Raw genomic sequence first — 16,197 nt, forward strand, 5'->3', positions numbered from 1 at the left:
AAATGGAATTTCACCTAGACATAAAAGACACAAACTCTTTCAATGACATGATCACCAAAGGCTTAAAATGTGAGCGGGCTCTCATCAAAAAAGGGCTTATCAAGATATATAGTGAGCCAAAGGATGGCCATAGCCCGTGTTTCAATAGTGACAAGCCTAACTTCTGGAACAAAAACAAAAACATCGTCAACGACGAGGTTGTAGATGCAAGAACTATCAAAAGTGCACAACTTGTGGTTCAATTTGTAGGACATAACCCCCCACCCAATAATAACACAATTGCTCCTCTAAATCAAGGACACAACACATCTCAAGAGGATGCTAGACAACATCAACAAAATTTTAAACCAAAACGAACATACACTCCCTTAGGGGATCCCATCGAAACAGTGTTACATCAGTTGGTTTCTCAAAATCTGGTGACCTTGCCCAAAACATCAAATTATGAACCTCAAGTCAAACCTTCATGGTGGAGGGATATTGAACATTGCAATTTCCATCAAGGGAAAGGGCATAAGACAAGTAATTGTCACAAATTGAAAGATCTTATTCAAGATCTTATTGACCGAGGTGAAATTGAAATCGAAGGACATGACCCAAAAACAACAAACAATGATCATCTTATGTTCAAAAATCCACTTCCATCACAAGCTCAAAGGGGTCCTTCCACTTCAAGGAGAAACACAGACACCACTGATTACACGCAAGCCGCATATAATTACACTTTGAATCACCTATATGATGCCAGTGAACAAATTGCAACTATTACCATAAAAAATCCCAGCTCCGCTTGCAATGTTGTTACATGTCGTGACAAGATTACCATAAAAGCATCTCCACAAGGCACCCCATCTATCCCGAAGTAGTATAACCTTGTGGAACAATTAGATGAAACGCCCACACTAATATCTATCTTAGAGCTATTGTGCCTATCTCCATCCCATAAAACAATCTTGGATCAAGCTCTCCAAGAGGTGTCAGTCCCTGTAAACCTAAATACATATTGGTTCCAAGCCATGGTTGGAAACCTAAGATCGTCACCTTGTCTCACTTTCTTTGAAAGTGACAACTCATCCTTCCAGCAACCTCACAATGCATCACTTCACATTGAAGGGTTTATCAACCAACATAGGATCAAGCAAGTCTTGATCGATAATGGAGCATGCCTGAATATTTGTACACTACAATTAGTCACAACTTTGGGATATGCAATTGAATCAGTGGATCCATGCAAGAAGATCACAATCAAAGCCGATGATGATGCAGAGTGTTCATCCAAAGGAGCTGTTGTGCTACCAATCCGAGTGGGCCCTGTGGTGAAACACATCATCTGTCAAGTTATGGACCTTCCTCTGCCATACAATTTATTATTAGGAAGACCTTGGATACATGCCATGCAAGCCGTTCAATCCACCTACCATCAGTGTATCAAGTTCCCGCATAATGGTGTAGAAATCATAATCCTAGGCGATGCAAACCCCTTTGTATATTGTCACAATATAAGTCATCAGCCAGAGATTAACGTTCCCAACAATAGAGAAGCCATCTCATCCACATCATACGTAAGTCCAGCCTCTCTTTCTAGTTCAAACACCACTATACCCAAGCAAGAGAAAATCAAGATGAAAATAGCAGAGGAAGGTCCTGGGGAGTACAATTTGAGCCAACTCTTTTGTGTTGGACAAATGCCTACTTCTCCTAGAACTCATGGTAAACCTCAATGGTTACTTCAAATGCCACTGATCAAGCCAGCATGCACTTTTAAACCCTTCATCCTTGGAAAGAGTCAAGAAGAAGAAACCAGAGATGAGGACTTAGTAGAATGGATATATAAAGACCCAATCACCGTGGACATCCCACAAGCTAAGCTTCCCACAGATTAGTATGGCAAAGGCCTTCTCATTATGCAAAGAATGGGTTATGATGGTCAGAGTGCTTTGGGACCTTGCAAGCAAGGAATACATGAACCACTACAACCAAAATTAAATACCAAAGATAACATAGGCTTAGGCTTTCAAATGGAGATCCTTCCTAAACTCAGATTCAAAGGAAAACCCAACAAACCTCTATATCAGCCTATTACAAAGAGGCCACCTTTGATTATATCAGCAGCACCGCGCGCCATAACAACTGCACCATTGTGGCTGAAAATCCTAGGAAAACCATCCACAACAACAATCATCCCACCAATCAAACCAACATTCCCATCAACCACAACAACTACATCAACAACACCACTAGCACTATCAGAACCCCCAATAGTTTTGACAAGACCGACAATTCCAGCAGAAATAGCAGAGTCAATACTATTGATACTCCCCGTATCAAATTCATTGATCCCCATAATTCTTCCTACATCACCAATCCTTTCATCTACAAAGGTATGTCAACTGATCACACCTGCAATATTTAACTCAAAGGATATACCAGTATGGTATAGTAATCGGATACTGGAAAGCGACTCAGAGACTGACTCACATGAGTGGGAATTTAATTCCATCCAGCTTAATACTTCAGATGAGGAAGACACATCACTAGCTCCACCCCGCAAAGACATCCCTGTTTACGAAGAAGCATAGATAAAGACCTCTTGGATTCCTAAACTAGAAACTTCTTCCACAGACCCTACGTCACATCCTACGCCTGATTCTGACAGGGAGAGTACCATCAACGACCTTCACCACAACATCTTAACCCTCACTGACACCTCTAACAAACTTAACCTAATTGATGAGGTTATGCCCATTATCCATCCTGAACTCATCTAATGGAACCAACCTAATCCCCCATGTCTTGACCATTTTAAAAATGATGAGGCGATCATTGACTTTTTGGAACTACAGGATAACATACCAAGCGACGATCACAAAGCTGGATTTGCCATTGAACTTAATAGCGCAACATACTTTGGGGCGGATGCCAAACCTTTCAACTGCAAAAATATAACAATATAACATGGATCTTCTAGTGAAAACCACACTATGGCACTGTTTGATCCCACAAAAGTAATAATAAAGAGTGTATCTAATGGTGAAAACCTCTTTGAGACGCCGGAGGATGAAATGTTTGACATTCTCCCTTCTAGTACACAACAGGAACGATCAACAATTCTCATCAAGGAAACAAAAAAATACAACGTAGGGACTCCTGAAACACCTCACCACATACATCTGGCATCTCTTTTAACTTCAGAGGAACAACCTAAGTTTGTCAAATTCTTCCAACAGCATCAGATCAACTTTGCATGGTCATATGCAGACATGCCTGGTCTTGATCCAGATTTAGTGATGCATCACCTCACCATAGCAGAAGGAGCCAAACCTGTCAAGTAGAAGCTTCACAAGATGCATCCTCAGATTGCAGTACTAGTCAAAGTAGAACTTAAGAAACTCCTAGAAGTTGGTTTTATTAGACCAATTGATTATGCAGATTGGATATCCAATATTATGCCTATCAGCAAACCAAATGGGGGCATCAGTATCTATACCGACTTCAGAGATCTGAACAAGGCATGTCCTAAAGATGACTTCCCCCTACCAAACATCGACATAATAGTGGACCTAACAACAGGACATGCCATGCTTTCACTCATGGATGGCTTTTCAAGATACAACTAGATAAAGATCGCACCAGAGGATCAACATAAGACAGCCTTCACATGTCCATGGGGAACATACTACTGGAATGTAATGCCTTTTGGTCTAAAGAATGCAGGAGTGACCTATCAAAGAGCAATGACCACCATCTTCCATGATATGATGCATACTATAATGGAAGATTATGTTGATGACTTACTGGCAAAATCACTAACAAGAGAAGGTCATCTGGAAATATTAGAGAAAATCTTTGACAGACTAGAACAATATCATGTTCAACTCAACCCAAATAAATGTGTCTTTGGAGTAACCTCAGGGAAGCTTCTAGGATACATTGTCTCAAGCAAAGGCATTGAGGTCAAACCAACAAAGGTCAAAGCAATCATGGACATGCCATCTCCAAAGAACATCAGTCAGCTAAGGACATTACAAGGGCATCTACAATCAATTCAGAGATTCATTGCAAAACTAGCAAATAAGTGTTACCCCTTTACAGACCTGTTACACAAGAACATCCGCTTTCAATGGGATACCAGATGCCAGCAAACATTCTAGATGCTTAAAGACTACCTCATGAATACACCATTTCTGATCCCACCAGATCTGAGTAAGCCTCTACTGCTCTATATATCAGCAACAAATACAACATTAGGAGTGCTATTGGCACAACACAATGCAGAAGGGAAAGAGTGTGTTGTTTACTACATCTCTCACACACTGGTTGGCTATGAACTCAATTACACACCTATCGAGCGAGCTTGCCTAGCAGTAATCTTGGCAACCACTAAACTGAGGCACTATCTGTTGACACATAAAGTACAACTCATTGCAAAGATTGATCCACTAAAGTACTTACTCAGCAAAGTAGCGTTGACAGGCCGCTTGGCCAAATGGGTGATGATTATAAGTGAATGTAACATCGAGTATGTGGACTATAAGGCTATTAAGGGTCAAGTTATTACAGATCAGTTGGCCGATGCACCCCTCATAAGTGATCATCCTCTCATTTCTAATTTTCTAGATGAAGAGATATTCACGATCACAGCAACACAGCCATGAAAACTATACTTTGATGGTTCATACACTAGGCATGGCTCGGGGGCAGGCATTCTGTTTATCACACCTCAAGGTGACATCATCCTGATGTCTTACCGGCTCACATTTCCATGCACAAACAACATAGCTGAATATGAAGCCTTGATCACGGGACTCAGGCTAGCCATACAATGGAAGTTACAAGAACTACAAGTATATGGCGACTCCCAACTGGTCATTCGACAAGCAACATATGAATATCAGACCAAGGATGACAAACTCATGTCGTACAAACAAATGGTGGACAAATTAAAAACATCATTCACTACTATCACCTTTCAGCAGATACCCAGAGATCAAAATCGAGCTGTTGATGCTATGGCTACCATTGCATCTCTCCTAGATCTTCCATAGAATTCAACATGCTATGAGTTCTTGGTCGAACAACTTTGGATTCCCCCTTATGATATCCCCAAATCCGAGATGATATGTCACCTTATCGGTTCTGAATCCCCATGGTATGGTGAGTTCTACACCTACCTCTGTGATCACACCCTTCCTCCTAACTAATCGAATAACCAACGCAAAACCTTCATTCGCCAAACCGCTCGATATACCATTACTACTGAAACCCTATACCGACACAGCCTTGATGGTACTCTCCTTCGATGTCTGGAACAAGATGAGATAACAAAGGCCTTGGAAGAGGTACATGAAGGAATTTATGGAACTCATGCAAGTGGTCCGTCACTAGCTAAGAAACTCATGCGCACTGGATACTATTGGCCATCCATGGAAAAAGACTCCTACTACTTTGTCAGAAAGTGCGAGAAATGCCAAGTTCATGGAGACCTGATACATGCACCAGCACAAGAATTGTAACCAATCATAACACCATGGCCTTTTTGTCAATGGGGCCTTGACCTTGTGGGTAAAATTCATCCATCTTCATCCAACGACCACAAATTGATCATTACTGCCACCGAATACTTCACAAAGTGGATCGAAGCTGTTCCACTTACCCAAGTCATTGACAAGCAAATCACCTCATTCATTCTAAATTAAAACATCTACTGGTATGGTATACCCATGTCCCTCATCACAGATAATGGACTTCCATTCAAAAATTAGGATGTCCGTGAGCTCTGTGAGAAGTTTCACATCTAACACCACTTTTCCACTCCCTATTACCCACAAGGAAATGGTCAGGATGAAGCATCAAACAAAAACATATTAAGAATCCTCAAGAAGATAGTCAATGATGCCGGCCGTGATTGGCACGTTGAATTGAATCCAGCACTATGGGCGTATCGAACTAGAATTCGAACCCCTACAGGCGCAACTCCCTACTCACTGGTCTACGGTGCAGAAGCTATCTTACTTATTGAGGTTGAGATACCATCACTACGGGTTTCCTTGCATAATATCATAGATGATGAAGCATACATAGTATCATGTCTCCAATATTTAGAGCTACTTGATGAGAAACGACAAGTTGCATACAGTCACCTCAAGGCCTATCAACAGCGCATGAGCAAAAGCTATAATCATCAGGTTAGACCTCGTACATTTGAGGTAGGTGATCTTGTTCTTTGAGAGAATCCTCATAACCAACCAAACAGAGAACATCAGGGAAAGTTTGAATCAAACTGGCTAGGTCCATATGTTATCACTGTTGTATTTGGGTCTGGGGTATATTAGTTGGCTACGTCCGAAGGAGAACCGCTAGCAGATTTGATCAATAGCATGTACCTCAAATGGTTTTATACATAAGATGCACAGAGCATCAGGCTCCCATACATACCGAAAAAACACTAAAAACATTTAGATAAATGTCCTGAAGAAAATACAAAAACATCAAAATAGTAAAGAAAAATCATGCATCCAAACGGTGAACAACCACTCTGGTGGCACCTTGGGTAAGTGCGATGGTGAAAACCTGGAAAATAGGTGCCACTCGTAAAGGCTATGGATCCATTGTATTTCAAATGTGTTGTGATCACATTTATTGCATCCATACATCCATCAGTAAAACCATGACTTGTTATTGATCTACAATCAAGGGTAGTACTTCATGCGTCTTGCATCCCGCTTTTCCATAAGTCATGTCTAAACTGGGGGCAATGCCCTTAATCTATTTGATGGAAGTGGATTTTGCATTACTAGTGATTCATTGAGTTTAACATTCAAAACCGTCTCACAAAATACCAAAAACATTCAAAAACACTCACAAAATCCAAAAACATCATAAAACATCAAAAATCAGTCAATAACATGGCAACACCTTGTACATACGCATCCAAGAAAATACCAAACAAACATCATGAAATACTGAAACAATGGCCACTTAGCTGATCAACCAAACAATCAACATCAAACACGCAAACTATCTAAACAAGGATGCATCCTTCCTTACCAAAACAAAGACAAGATCACATTTTCTTTGACAAGAAAATTCTGTTTAAGCTTTCAAGTACTTGGTTAGATTTGTGGGTTATTTATTCATTTATATCAAGTTCTTACGCTACTCCAGGATATCCACAAGTGATTAGAGTGGCCGGGATGGTTCCTAAATATTGTTTGTATGACTTCTGCGAATAATTCCAATGAAGTAATGGGGCATGTACTAATGGTGTCTACGTGGGAAGTTCACTAAGCTACATGATCATATGCAAAATACAGTCATGGATCACTATGGCTTGCTGACTACAACGTATACCTCGACCATATGAGGATGAACCATTATCGAGGGTCCATATTCTTTATTCTATATTTATGTTGTTTGTTTGCAGGTATGATGCTCCATCCTTGGTTCCTACTGCCTCATCCAAGTTCGATATTATCATGCTCAATGATGAAAATAAAAGCACTATGGATCGTTATTCCATCTCATTTGTTTATATTGCATTCCGTTGCATATCACCCATCCATTTACTCATTCATTATTCATATGCATGGTTTTGTATGCAAGTATGAACAAAGTTAATATGAGTAGTTATGTGAAAATTGAATTGATATTGGATACAATCACGACAGAGTACTCTGATACATCATCAGTGCATCATGCAAAGTTTACACAACCTTGCATTCATCTATCATAATTACATCTTCATCATTGCATTTAGTTGCATTTGCATATAGTGCATTTCATATCATTTAGTTGCATTTAACTTCATATAATTCAATATCATTTATTGGCATTAGTCTCATTATATCATTTCATCGTTGCATAATCATGATATTTAGATTCATTTATATGATAAAATTGTCCTTGTTTGCATTTACTATCATTATTAGCCATTACTATGCATTCATTTAGTGTCAGTTACCGATCATCATTTATCATCATTTAAAACACGTGTACCATGCATTTATTTAGATTCCCATAGTTTCATACATTTATTTATCTATCCATTAGTCAAGTGCATTCATTATATCTATTTAGTATATTCTTATACTCATTCATTTTATTTCCTTTAGGATTCATTACAAAAACATTCCTTATCCTTTTAATTGCATTAAGGTGCAGTTATTTGTTACCCATGAGTTGCACTATCATTACATTATCATTTCACTTCATTATATTTTTCGCCATTTTAGAATCATAACAAAACCATTTGTTTCCACATAGGTTCATACATTATCCATAATGCATTCATTTAGAAATCATCATTTAAACATTTGTACTTTACATTTGTTTATCCATATCACACTCATCTAACAAACATCTAGATGCATTTACATATATAAATAATTCATTTAATACATTATATCATAACATCATTGCATATCATTATATCATTGTCTCATCAACATAAAATCCAATGTACCATCATCGTCATCATTTCATTATGCATATATAATCATCATAGCATTTACATACATAAAGAATTGACATCAATAAATCATGCACATCGACCTGCATCCACATGTTAGCATCACATCATAAAATATGCATATAGACATCATCTAGAAATAAATCATCATGAAACATGCCTAATCATAAGATCATCATATAGTAAGTACAAACATTCATCTAAGCATAAATCATAAGATCGTCATCCTGCATAAGCATCCATACATATCATCAACATGCATATCAACACACAAAAAAAAAATGGGATCTCCTCATATATCATCTCATATCGACAAAAAAATACATGTATCAAAGTACAATGAAGTCCAAAATATCGGCTACCAAGAGCCATCCAAGACGTAGTCCAAAATGACAAGGTAAAAGCATACAAAATGCTCTCTCAGATGCCACTCTGTCCAGATGCTGCACCACCATCACCACCATCACCACTTGCTCCCCCACTGCCCCCTCATCACCTGATCTATCTCTCCGTGGAGGACCCATCACACCACCACTGCTCTGCATCCTCTGAGACCACTCTGATCTCACCCACCACATATGTGAATAGCTCAGTGATCGCTGACTAGATGGCACCACCTGCTCATATAATCCCCACAAATACTCTATCTCAGCCTGTGGTCGTCGAATCTCCCTTATCACCTCGCCAGTAGGACCTTGTGCTCCTACTCCAACCCGAACTCTCTCCTATAGCTCTACTAATCTCTCCACTACATCATCCCTCTCCCACAACACTACCGTCAGCTCTGACTCTCGTGCAAACAGCTGCACATCTCTAGCTGTTACCTCTACCTCCATATCCTCGAGCTGAGTCTGCAAAAATAATATCATATGGTCTCACAGATCTCCACTTGTAGCTCCCTCCCCCATATCCATAGGTGCCTCTCCAGTGGCTCCCTCTCCTGTAGCTCCCTCCCCTGTATACATAGGTCTGTGTCCCTCACCTACATCCCTGCTACCTAGTCTCATGCCTCCCTGCATCAAAGGTCCCTGAGATAGCCGCAAAGGCTACCCACCTCTCCCTCTCCACTGCAATCGTCCACTCCCCCTCCACCTCCGAATCCACCACCTCCACCACCTCCTCCAAAACCCCCACCCTCTCCTCCCCCTCCTCCATCCCCACCACCACCATCCCCTCTCCCTCGTCCACCTACCACTCTGTGACCTCCTCTCCTCCTCTGTCTCCGTCCCCTATCCTCCTCAAAATCTGGAATCAGCTCTTCCGGATCTGATATCTGAGGAATCAGACGTGCTGGAATGTACTGCGTGTACTCATCTGACACCCCAACATCTACTACCCCCAGCCTCATCTTCCATGGTCTTGCCTGTAAGGTGTGGAACTCTGCTAATGCCTGATCATAAGGTAGCACTGGACCCATAAGTACCTCTCTCGTACCACCCGGGCATACTCTCCAGAACCACTAGGCAATCCCTATCAACTCTTCCAGGAAGCTGTCTCTCCACATTGTAGGATGTCCTACCAATGAGGTATCATGTCATGAACACATACGACAATGCCTCTGCATCATCCTCCCACGGCTCACACTCAATATACGACCTCCAGATCACTATATCCAAATCATCTAGTGCCTGCAACCACCACTCTAACTTCCCCAAGTGGGGCTGACTTATCATAGCTCCGTACATATATACATATGGTTGGTCCCCTACTCGGAATCTCGGACTCACTGGTCGAGTAATAGGTAGGTGCTCCCATGCCCAAATATGAAGCAGAGTGATCCCCACTCTCGATGAGCCCACCCCTCGGTATGCTACCTCATGTAAATCCTGATATAAGTGCGATAGCATGCACGGTCCCCATGCAAACCGGGTCCCCTCTGTAATCATCTGCTCGATCACCTGAACCCACCCAACGACAAGTCCATGCGATCATTGATCTGGACATAGTAGTCCCCCAACAATCCCTGATAGCATTGTTGGTAATGGCTCATATAAAGCTGCTATATCCTCCCAGGCAATCAATCCGTCATCAATAAAGACATCCTCATAAAAAAATCTATACACTGTTGCTATCCCCCAAGCTCGGTCATAGCTCACCAGCTCTCCTCGAATAGGAATGTGCAAGATGCGCCATACATCCTCCAGTGTCACTGTCATCTCCCCTACGCCAAGTGAAATGTGCATGTCTCACTATGCCATCGCTCTGCCAATGCTATGATCAACCTGTGATTCATCTGAATCACGTGCATATACATAACATCATACAAGCCCGTCATTGCAATACAATCCACCTCGGCCTCTGTCAATCAATCAGGCAACACCTGTGTGGCAGGATGCCTCTCATGCATCTGTAAGATGCGAAGATCCTCCTACACACGTGCATCAACCATCATCATCAGTTGTTTTGTTTCAAACTGTCTTAAGTTTAAACCTAGACTCTCAACAGATACTTTGATCAAGTATGTTCAGGTCTCAACAGGTAAGCAATCATGGCACACCTAGACTACAACAAACATTTATCCTAATGACCTAAGTCTCATCAGGGCTGCTATGGTTCAAAACAACTCTCACCTCACATCTCCATCCATCCATTATTGGCATCAGGAGATTCTTTTTCAAACACACTAGGGCATCTATTTTCCTACACAAAAGCGCTATTTTGAACACAACAACACTATTATACTCACAAAAGTGCTAAATCAACTATGCAACAACGCTAAATCAACAATAGCACTATATTGACTATACAATAACACCACCTCACAACAGCAATGCTCAATCAACTACTCAATAGCGATACACAACAAAAGCGCTAAAACAACTATACCATAGCGCTAGACTTGACAAAAGCACTAAAACTACTATGCAATAGCGCTATAGCGACACAATAGCGCTAATTTAGTTGACAACAGTGCCAAAACACAGTTTTAGCGCTATTGTGTTGACTCAACTTGGACTAAGCAAAAAGCATACAAAAAATGCATGAAATTAAAAAATTCAAATTCACATACGGATGGTTCGTAGTCGTTTGGCCGCTAGAATCGACGGACTTGCTCCAACCGGTGCTCTGCTATGGGAACCAACATCTTGACTGTTGCTTGCTCTTCCAAAAGGTCACTACCAGAGCTCAAATTTCACTATAGACGCGAATGCAAATGAACCCGTTTTTACCCCTTCCCCCCCATATATACCGTTCGCCTTAACCCTAATTTTCCCCCGCTCATTGCCATGGTCCCCATGAACTTCCCGAGCCTCCCATTTCTCCATTTTATCTCTGATTTCTTCTAATTTTCACCAGTATTGCTAAAATCTTCTCTTCTACCACCCTACCAATTTTCATTCTTTTTTGAGAGATCGCCCAATTTTTCAAAATTTTTGGCTCATCTCTCGAGGGGGCATACCACCCACTAAATTAACATTTATGGGGCATGCTTCTTCACACCTATTTTTCTTTTTTTGAAATGACGTGATAAACCACACCGTCTCAAAGAGGGGCAAATGTAGTCACATAAATCTTTCCATTTTAATTAAATGAATATTTGCTATTTATTTGATTAAAAACCCACTAGCCATCAGTTAATTAAATTAATATTTAATTAATTCATCTTCAAAACATTCTCCTATTAATTAAATAAATTATTCAATTTATTTTAATTAATTCATTATACCAAATTCACATCAATTAAATGAATAAATCTTATATATTTAATGTAATCCCCTTTCTTCTTTTAAATAGATAATTAAAAACATTTATTTAAATCATCCCCCCCCCACTTGCATTTTCCTACAAATGCAAGTTGCAACCACAAGTTGAAATAAATTAATTTTATTTTAATTAAAATCCTATTTACCCTCACCCACCAAATCCACTTGCACTCCTAAACCCCCTTCTAGATTATTCTAACCCTTTCCTAATTAGCCTAATCCATCCCTTAATTATTGTCACATTCCTAAGCAACTTGGAGTCACTTCTCAAAGACTTCAAAGTCTTTGAAAAACATTAAATGCTTTGTGTGTTCAACAATTTAACCTCTAAAGTCTTCCAAACCACTTATGACTCTTACATGACCATTAATAAATCCACTTGCACCCATGGTTAGGGACTTTGACCTTTAACTCAAACCTCATGTGACCCATGTGTCTTCTCAAGCATTTATTACTTTGACCATGGTTATCCCTTTAACCTTTGCACAAGAGTTTATCCATTGGATAAAAGCATCATTCTTTGAATAATAAATTTATTTACTCAACCCAACCTTAACCTTAACTCCCAAGTTAACTCTCAGGTCATGTCAAGCACTTAATGCTTCTTCCCTCTCCTCCCAACCTATCTCATATTGACACTTGTCATCCTGGGATTGGGTTGAAAACCCTCACATGGATTGAATATCATTCAATCCTGACCCTTGTTGAGATTACTCAATCTCAACCATCCATTGCTTCATTTTTCCTATAAATAGAGCCCATTTCTTTATACTCCAGATCCTAAAAAATATGTATGCATCTAAGTTATAGAGAATTTTAGAGAACATTTAGCATAATTAGTCATATTAACTCTTTTGGTTAAAATTAACAAATAACATTTATATAACTCATCTTTTTTTGGTTATTAAGCTTGCATTTGCATACTTTTCATAATCATCTACAATCTTGAACCTCCATAAGGCATCCATAGTGCAAAAAAGATGTTGAGAGCTAAACTAATTTGGAACTTGGAGAGGAGAGGAACAAGGGAGGAGCCACTATGAATGTTTTGGTTAGCATTTGGAGGAGTTTAGTTTACCTCTTCTCTTTGTATGCTTTTCACTTCTTATTTAATATCTCTCTTGATATGCCTATGTAGGATAAGCTTTGGTTGATTAACACTAACGCTTGTTTCTTGTGCTCTTGTGTGTGTTGCCATCAAACAGATTGTCTAATCCTTTTTGCAGAGCATCAGAAATAATCTCCACAATGTGACACCAATAACAAAACTTTCTTTTAAATCCATTTTTTTAATGAGGAAATATGTGATGAATTCTAAGAGGCAGGGGGGGGGTGAATTAGTATACCAAAAAATACTAAACTCAAACACTTTAGCAGTCTAGCAGTAAACCGGTAAAACAATTTTACAAACAAACCGGTTAACACACATGCAAACCATATAGCAAATAAGGCATTCACCCATAGAAGCAAGATCACCATAACACAAGAGATTTTGACGTGAAAACCCAAATGGGAAAAACCATGGTGAGATGAAACTCACAAATAACTATCTGCAGAATAGTAACCAGACCGGTTAAGGTCATACAATATTCTTTACCAGAATAGATCCTGTTAGGAATCTCAATCTTTGTTAGGAGATAAGTCTAATCAAAGACTACCTTGTGAGAGGATTTCAGATCCACAGTTATGAACCACCTTGTTAGAAGATTTACAAAGGCTTTTCTGGGCCTACCCGGTTAAGGGTTTCCGACTTGTCAAAGACGTGAGTAATCAACAAGTGAATGATCTAGCAAATAGCACAGTCTGCTTGGTTAGATCCATGATAGCTCATTGCTAATGCATTTCAGCATTACTTCAATCTTTAGTAAATCCACACCCTGTTTTAGCACACAAACTTATTCTTCTTCTGTAATCGCACATGCAAAAAAACCTCAACAATCACCTTGAACCCCTAACATCATCTAAAACCCTAGACATGATGTCCTTAAAAGGAATTTGATTTCATGTCGGTCCAATAGGATTACATTGCAAGTTCCTAGGTTCAATGTATCTATACACATTTAGTAACACGACACAAAATCACCGTCAAAGTGTCACTGGATGGTAACTCATCACAAAAATATACCGGTTGGTAACTCATCACAGAGTATTACCGGTTTATAAAACTTTATCGATTACCTGTTGGTAACTTAGAGTAATATCGATTTAATTATTAAACAACTGGTTGACAAAAATGAAGACTGGGAAAATGATAACTGCCACTTTTAGTTCCTTAGCTCCGTTCCGCTTGAGATCCTCGAACCACTTGAGGTCTTCATGCCGCTTGAGATCGACAAACACTTTCTGCAAAACATTGATAGTCTAAAGACTACAACATAATACCAATTTGGAACAAATACCGGTTGAGCATAATTCATACATTCAAAAAGTGATCTCATAGCAAGTGTGTGTCCATCAATGACAATCACAACATAATCATAAAAAATTCCAACAATCCCCCCCTTTGGCATTGATGACAACACTTAGAAATTTTTTTAATATTTAAGTGTTTTACAAAAAAAATGCCATAATCGAAATTACTCCCCCTAAGCATATACACTATCCCTTTGCAGAAAATACAATGTATACTACCTCCTTATTGAGATAAACATGAGAGTGTACATAGCATGCATCAAAATTTTAAATACCAGAATACTTCTCCCCCTTTGCCAACAATGACAAAAGACAGCTGAATAACCCCTATTTCTATTAGTTGAATAAGTGTTTATGACAATAAAGAGTGAAACTTGTCAAAAACCGATTTAAAGTCTTGCATAAATGTCTTCATGGATATAGACCATGACTCAAGCAATGAGGTAGCAACCTCACTCTCCGTTTGCATATGGGATACCTGTTCCTCCATGGCGTCCAAGGTACTCATCTCTTGAGTAACCGTCAAGGCATCCAGATTGAGATAGCATTTCTGAAGTATTTGCAGTCTTGGTAGTAGAACCAGTTGTAGTTCCTGCAAATCCCTGGTCTGGTTGCTGATCTCCAAATCAATTCTTGCAGACTGAAGTTGAAACCGGTGAATGGTTTGCCCATAAGTGGTAAAGGAATCATATGGCATCTTGAAGGTTCTTATGAATGTCTGCAAATCAGTTTGCAGTTTGTCTTTCTGAGCAAGCACATCATCACATAATAGATGGGGTTGACATATCTTGCTGAGTAGTAGATTCCCCTCATCCAGAACATCTTTAATGTCCTTCTGTGCCTTCTGCATATCGGACCGAAGCTCATGTAACTTTTTCACCAAGGCAGTGCTCAAAGCCTTTTGATGCTTCTTTTTGGCATGAGCTTTAGCAACCTCTTCCAGGCTTTGTACCTGGTCCTCCACAATTGTGCATAAGAGTTTCAGTTGGGCTAGGGAGGAATCGGTACTAGGGAGGTTTGTACCAGGTATCAAACTGGTAAGAGTGTCCACCGCAACTTGGATCATGTCTTGCTCCTTCTTCCTCTTTATCACCTCCAGGCATTCTTGAGAAAGCTTAATGCTTTGCAGCAGCTCCGATTCATTTGCAGATTGGAGGTCAATGGGACTAGTAATGTCAGCCAGTTTGGCTTGACTACCGATTGCCTTTGGGGTCTCCACTTGAGTGCTCTGTGCCGCTCCCTTCTTCTCTTTAGCCCTTAGCTTGTCCTCTTCTGCCTTCTTTTTCTCCTCTTCCTTTGTCTTCCTTTTCTCTTCTTCCTTCTTCTCCTCTTCTTTCCGCTTCTCTTCGTCTTCATCCTTCTTCTTCTCCTCCTCTTCTTGCTTCCTCTTCTCCTCTTCCTTTCTCTTCTCCTCTTCCTTTTTCTTCTCCTCTTCCTATTTCTTTTCTTCTTCCTTCCGTTTCTCTTCTTCTTTCTTTTCCACTTCCTTCTTCTTCTTCTCTTCCTCTTGTCTATTGTTCTCCTCTTCTTTTCTCTTGTCCTCTTCCTGTTTCCTCTTTTCTTCTTCTTTTCTTTTTTCCTCTTTTTGTTTCCTCTTTTCTTCTTCTTCTGCCT

This window comes from Cryptomeria japonica, chromosome 9, assembly GCF_030272615.1.
Source record: "Cryptomeria japonica chromosome 9, Sugi_1.0, whole genome shotgun sequence".
Taxonomy (NCBI): Eukaryota; Viridiplantae; Streptophyta; class Pinopsida; order Cupressales; family Cupressaceae; genus Cryptomeria; species Cryptomeria japonica.